Source organism: Pistacia vera, unplaced genomic scaffold, assembly GCF_008641045.1.
Source record: "Pistacia vera cultivar Batoury unplaced genomic scaffold, PisVer_v2 Contig584, whole genome shotgun sequence".
NCBI lineage: Eukaryota > Viridiplantae > Streptophyta > Magnoliopsida > Sapindales > Anacardiaceae > Pistacia > Pistacia vera.
Genome location: NW_022196428.1, coordinates 346,711 through 354,231, shown reverse-complemented (window position 1 = coordinate 354,231; position 7,521 = coordinate 346,711). Strand labels below are relative to the sequence as shown.

At 37.5% G+C, this 7,521-nt stretch overlaps 1 non-coding gene across 1 annotated transcript; it reads right to left on the bottom strand.

Annotated features, from left to right (window-relative positions):
• Positions 1-6,980: 6,980 nt before the first annotated feature.
• LOC116109616 lies at positions 6,981-7,087 on the bottom strand. The gene has a single exon (XR_004124782.1). It is a non-coding gene; the product is annotated as a small nucleolar RNA R71 (small nucleolar RNA).
• Between the last annotated feature and the right edge of the window lie 434 nt (positions 7,088-7,521).

Sequence of the window (7,521 nt, the reverse complement as noted above, 5' to 3'; positions counted from 1 at the left end):
TAAATTTGCTGAGGGTGTAGCCTTTATAATGTTAGAAAAATTAAATAAGTGAAATTACGTTTAAATGTGTGTTTCGCACATATTTAAATATATTACATTAGTGTTAAATGTTAATATTAATTAAAATATATTAATGTTTATTAGAGATAATGAAAATAAAAAAATCAAATTGGGAGGTGTTTGGCAACAACTGGGGCGTTTGGTTGGAGCCCACCTATTCCGTATGAGATTAGGCAAATTGTTTTTAATATAAAAAGAAAGAGTATGATTTTTTATTGTAGATTTTTTTCTTTGAAAAACAAAACACACAGCCCCATTTTACAATCCCACGGCAGAATCCAATTTTTGGCCAAAATCAATTTCAATTGATTTGCTTTTCTTTAATCTTGAAGCCAAGAGGATCTAGAATCCCTTTTTGTCTTTTGAGATTGTCTTCGTGTGGACTACGCAGGTTCGATCCTACATTGGATCAGTAGCTAAACATTCGTCGACAAATTGGAGGAGCCTCCAACGTGCATTTGTTTCTCTTAACTCATGTTTAATATTTCTACAGATTTCTATTTGATAAATTGTAAAATTATACCCTGATCTTGGCTCGTAAACGATCATGTTATATTATTTTTGTTTCCGCTGTGGTATACGGGGCCGTTTACTAACACTGAATATGATGCTGTTGTTTGGCACTTACCTTAAGGTTGGAGTCCAAAGTTGGCACTATCACATTGTAGGTGCACCAATTCTCCTTCAAAAATTGAGATACGTCTTGAAAGGTTTAATTCCATTGACCTATATAATAGCTCAGCCAATGTTGCATTAACAAGTCAATTTTGTGTTCAATTGTCCTGGTCCAAATAAGCAATCTAGTTATTATTAGTAACTGACCGGATCGCGTAGCGGAAAAACGTAATGTTTAAACAAATCGATCAATTACACGAACCAAGATCTGAGTACAGATTATAATGTTTTATGCATAAACTGAAACATAAAATAAAACTGCATAAAAAACAACCATACAAGGATTATTCACACCGACATTTGGAGGCTCCTCCAAATATCTCTGACTTCGGACATGAACACTGTCCACGGCTACTGTACATGTTTACTGTTCACTGTTCACTGGATACCGTCAATGACACTGTTCATGTGATTCTTCGCCAATCGATCCAATGTAGGATGTACTCACGAAAGTCCACACGAAGATAATCCGCAGAACCCTTGTTATTGTGCTTAAAACAATCAAGAGCTTGAAGAATCAAGAAAGAAGAACAAGAAAAATTTCTTCTTCACACAAGACTGTAATGTGAGAGAGAGAGATAGGATGGTGGCTAGGGTTTTTGATTATTGAATAATCCTCTATTGTTTTAATTTTAGTTGCACTTTATAGTGCAAACAATTAAAAACTTATTCCACTTAGGAATAGCCATAGGCTCAAACCCTAGTTCACCCTTGCAACCAAACACCCCCTTTATGGTATTTTAATAATTAATTATATTATAATTAAATCAATTAATATATAATATATAACATTTAATTAATAAATAATAATCATTTAAATATATACATAGATATATATTAAATATAATATCACTAATTTAATTTTAATATTAAAATTAAATACAGGCAACAACCTCAGCAAATTTAATTGCACTGTGAGATTACCAAAAATAACTTTTGTCTTGAAAGACGAAAATACCCTTCTCACAAATTGATTCTTAAATTATCTTCTAAGTGTGTGACCATAAGCTCCTCATCATTCGGCAGGTGTAGTATCATGATTAACACCATAATCGTCTCACTACACACGACAAGATTGGCCCTAGCAAGGCATCATGGGTGCGGGTAGATTCGGATTCAACGAAATCGTAGCCTGTCAACGGTATGGTTAACGTGCAATCCACTTTTATCATCTGTATCTCATCGAGACTGAGGTACATAAATAGTGTCAACCTCAGATATCCTCGACATGTTTGTATTTAGTTAAGGACAATGACCGGAATAATAAATTGGATTGAGCATCAACTCAATCCCCTAGTGGCCACAGTTAGTGTCATTGCCATTACTGAATTCCCAGTGAGATAACTTCTGTACTCAAGAGTGATGATCCTTTGTCGATCTACCCATAGTCTTGATACACTCCTTGATGCAGCCAATCACCACCGTATTGACAGCTCTGAAAAGAACTGCGTTAGGCTAGTGTCAAACTACACCAATCGGTGCACAAGGCGCTCCGGTGATCTCAAGTCTAAGGATCACATGCACCACCATTCGTTAGAGGATTTATTCCATAGACACTAGGGTTACCATCCATATGGAATCCTCTGGTGGGCCTGTCCAGTGAACTTGCCTCTAGCAAGCACTCATGCGTTGCACCAAGTTGTCGGCAAATAACCTTGACAAGTGAGATCAGTCACTGCCTTTCGATAGGGTCGTTCAACACTATGATAGCCTTACCGTATTATCTGTGTCCTTGGTCAGAATAATACTGGGGCTACGGACGTTTCTAGAATGGCCACCATATGTGATCATAGGGTTCTCACTATCAAGATTTGAAACATTTAATACCCTTCTCACGGTTCTACCATCCTAAGGACGTATATCATTACATATAACTATGATTTACACGATATAGAAGAATATGCAATTTATTGATAAATAAACATTTATTACAGAGTCAATTTTACAATAATAGATTGGCTCAGGGCACATACTCCAACAATCTCCCATTTGCACTATAGCCCATCATTCATGTATTTAACATCGAATGACCCAAGTGCTCATCATGCTTCTGCTCCAATAGAAACTTCAACAGTGGGTTAGTAGGTATTCTGCAAATCTGTACATTTGCTTTCTGATTGATTTATCAGATCAAATTGAATCAACTAAGTAAGTGTTTGGATTACTGGTGAGACCGTGATTCCTCAGCCACAACAATGGCTCCATTGTTATCGCAGTAGAACTTTACTGGATCAACAATGCTTGGAACCACATCAAGTTCAGTAATGAACTTCTTGATCCAAACCGCCTATACGGCTGCATTAAACAATGCGTTATACTTAGCATCAATCATAGAATCCACTACAATACTTAACTTCGAGCTCTTATAGCTCATTGTAGCTCTATTGAGACAAAATATAAACCCGGATTATAAGCGAAAATCATCTTTATCTGTTTGGAGACTAGAATCACTGTATCCTCTTACAGTGAGCTCATCTTCCCCTCTATAAACCAAGATCATATCCTTAGCCCCTTTTTAGGTATTTAAAGATGTCCATTGACACTTATCTAGTGTCACTCACTTAGATCTGATTGATATCTTTTACAAGTGCTGAATGCACGTAAGACATCAATCTGAGTACATAACACATTGCTTACTAAGATCTTATTGATATCTTCTACAAGTGCTTAATGCACATAAGATATCAGTTCGAGCATGCAATCACATCATCGCTTTCTTGGATCCGATTGATATCCCCTAAAAGTGCTTGATGCACATGAGACATCAATCTGAGCATACAAGATGGATCCACTTGCTGAAGCATGTGGGATCCTCTTCATTCTATCTCTCTCAATGTGTGGTTTAGGACACATATCCTCAGAGAGATAGACACTATGTGCCACTGGAAAAGATCCGTTCTTGGATTCTTCCACACTGAATCTCTTCAGTACCTTGTCTATGTACTCCGACTTGGGTTAAGCAAACTTCCTGATCTATTATGATAGATCTTCATTCTGAGAATGTAAGCTGTTTCTCCTAAGTCCTTTATGGAGAACTTGGATAACCAAGTGTTTTCCGCCTACAAGTTTGGTATATCATTCCCGATTAGAAGTAGGTCATCGACATATGACACTAGGAATGCCATTATGCTCCCACTCACCCTTTTGTAAACACAGGCCTCATCTTTGTTCTTGATGAAACCAAAGTATTTTATGGCTTCATCGAAACGAATGTTCTAGCTCTTTAAAGCTTGCTTGAGTCCATAAATGGACCTCTACAACTTGCATATCCTTTTAGCTTGTCCATCAAGAACGAAACCATCGGGATGTGCCATATACACATCCTCTTCAAGGTTTCCATTCAGGAAAGCATCATTGACATCCATTTGCCAAATCTCATAATCATGATATGCAACAATTGTAAGCATAATCTGGATGGATTTAATCATGGCAATCGGCAAAAGGTTTCTTCATAGTCAATACCATGAATTTATTTGAAACCTTTGGCAACCAGTCGTGCCTTATAAGTATGCACCTTACCATCCATGCCAGTCTTCCTCTTGAAGACTCATTTACACCCTATAGGTTTTACCCCTTCAAGTGAATTCACCAGAAACCATGACTAGTTCTAGTACATGGAGTCCATCTCAGATTTTATGGCTTTAAGCCATTAAACAGAATCTGGATCCGATACAAATTCATCGTAGGTTCTGGGTTCATTCTCTTGGTACACTAGTATGTCACCATGTTGAGTCACGAGAAACCATATCTCTCGTGCTCACGACGTACTCTCCCAGATCTACGTAGCTCCTGTGCTACCTTAGGTGGTTCACTTTGATCCACAAGTTGTAGAGTAACCTCCTCCTGATGTTCAACCACTTCCTATGGCACATCATCCCGTCCTTCATCTAATGTATCTTATGGTACTAGAACTTCATTGAGTTCTACTTTTCTCCCACTAGTACTTCTTAGAAAAAATTCGTTTTTTAGGAAGACACCAGTATGAGCAACAAAAGGTTTTGTGCTCTTCTTGACGATAGAAATAGTATCCTTTGGTCTCCTCAGGATAGCCCACAAATACACTTTCACATGATTTTGAGCCCAGCTTGTTCGAAGTCAATTTCTTGACATAAGCTTCGCAACCCCAAATCCTTAGATAAGACAAGTTAGGCTTTCACCCACTCCATTATTCATATGGAGTCTTATCTACAGACCTTGGCGGTATACGGTCTAGTGCGTGAGTCGCAGTCTCTAGGGCATAATTGATAAACCGAGGATTATACTGTTTTTACTAGGCTTTTTAGTCGAATTTTAGATACTTCTTAGTTCATTTTGACCTAAATTGTTACTTAATGCTTTATATTTTGTGTTTCAGATAAAAATGGACATTTTGAGCAAATAATGTGCAAATTGGAGTTTTTGGATTCATAAGTGAGCGGATCTCAGAAGTTGGGAAAGTTCTGAAGCAGAGTGGAGCACTGTGAAGCTTGTTTCCATGAGGAGAGCATCGAAGATCGAAGATTCAAGCAAAAAGGCAAGCAGAAGGCAATTACGGAATTTCAGAATTCCACATGGAGATTCGCCGCGGCGAAGAAAGTTACGTACGAGATCTGTATTTACTCCGTCGCCACGGTGACGTCTGTGAATTTGAAAACACACAGTTTTACTTTTCAGCGTTTTCTTAGGTTTTTGGGCTAGGTATAAAAGAAAAACTTAGTCTTTTTGTTAAGGGGTCGTTCGTTTTTAGATAGACAACAGTTTTTACATATTCTTAAATTGAATTTGAGTGATTTTTTATTAAACAAAGTGTGAAGATTCGAGGTGAAACCAGTGGATTCGTCAATTGGGGAGATTCTTTTCCTTTTCTCTTGTTTCCATGATGTTGAACTTGGAATTTTTTGTTTCTTTTAATTGTATTATTGATTTAGACATGAACTAACCTAATTTGGGTTAGGGTTTTGATTGTAGTTCGGAATTTCATGGGTTAATTGATTGAATGATTTTATTTTCATATGAACTTGCTTGATTGTGTGAATACTCTGAATTTACTGTTTATATGTGATGAACATGATGAGATTGAGAAATGAATCATGTTAGGCTTCTTGGGTATTCACCATTGTAGTATTGGATGCTAGAGATAGATTCAAGAATCGATGAAATCAATCTAGGATTCTTGTGCTAAATGAGCTTAGATTTATTAACTTTCAAACTGTTGGGTGTGGAAGGTTAATAGGGAAGAGTAGGAAAACATAGCCTGAGAAGGTATGTTTGACACTTTAGATAATTCGATTTACAATCAATGCATGTGAATATGAACTTGGTTTAATTCTTTAGGTTTAACCCATAGAGTCCGAATGAAGTCAAAACCCTACCCCTTTGTTTGAATTGATTTTTTTCGTATTTTAATTCTTGTTTTCATAGTTTACTTTTATTTTAGTAAATTTAGTTTTAGTTATAGTTTAAATTGCTCTCTTTAATCCAAAAGAATTCGATTGCTTCAACTTGAAAACAGTAGAAAACTTAGTGCTTAGCAACAATCCTCGTGGGAATGATACTCACTCATCACTCTATTACTTGTGCGACTAGTATACTTGCTACATTTGCATGTTGTAGGAAACACGCATCAAGTTTTTGGCGCCATTGCCGAGGATTATTGAGTTTTTCTATAGTTAGCTAGATTGGAGTTTTAATTTTTGTTTTCAATTTTCAGTTGGTTTGTGATCTCACTTCCCTTTGCTCTTTTTGTGTAGTTTATGCGAAGAGCAAGATGTCAGCCAATGGTTCCTATTGATCCTGAGATTGTGAGAACCGCTAGAAGACTTAACAGAAAGAGAAAAGAAAGAGGGGATACAGTGGTTGAATTTGAAGAAATGGCTGTTGAAATGGCAGAACCAGAAAACAGAACACTAAGGGAATTCTCAGTGCCCACGGTTAATGGCAGTGGTTCGAGCATTACGAGACCAGCTGTCCAAGCCAATAACTTTCAAATTAAGCCAGCAATTATCCAGATTATTTAGCAGTCAGTAAGGTTCAATGGTGATTTGAAGGAAGATCCGAATCAGCATATTGCAAACTTCTTGGAAATTTGTGACACCTTCAAGTCGAACGGAGTGTCAGATGACGCCATTAGGTTGAGGTTATTCCCATTGTCATTGGGGGATAAAGCTAAGGGGTGGTTAATGGCACTACCATCGAGAACTATCACAACATGGAATGATCTAGCACAGAAATTCCTGACCAAGTTCTTTCCTCCAGCAAAATCAGCAAAACTGAGAAATGATATCACATCATTTCTACAAGATGAATCTGAGTCATTATGTGAGGCTTGGGAAAGGTACAAGGAATTGATGAGGAAATGTCCACACCATGGGTTGCCAGTTTGGCTTCAAGTCCAAACATTCTACAATGGACTGATGGGTAACGTGCAAACCATGGTGGATGCAGCATCAGGAAGAGCCTTGCAGAATAAGACACCAGAGGAGGCTTATGAGTTGCTTGAGGTTTTGGCAAGCAATAACTATCAAAGACCAAATGAGAAAGCAATATCAAGAAAATCTACGGGTCTTTATGAAGTTAATGCCTTCACAGCCATCTCAGCCCAACTCACGACACTTCAGAAACAGTTGGGAAGTATGCAGGTAAACTCTATTCAAGCACCTCAACTAACTTGTGATTTTTGTGCAGGAAACCATGTGAGCAGCGAGTGTCAAGTGGGGAACACATTTGCTTCGTCATCTTCATAATAAAAGCAAGTGAACTACTTGGCAGGAAATCAGAGGCAACCAAACAACCCGTACTCCAACACAT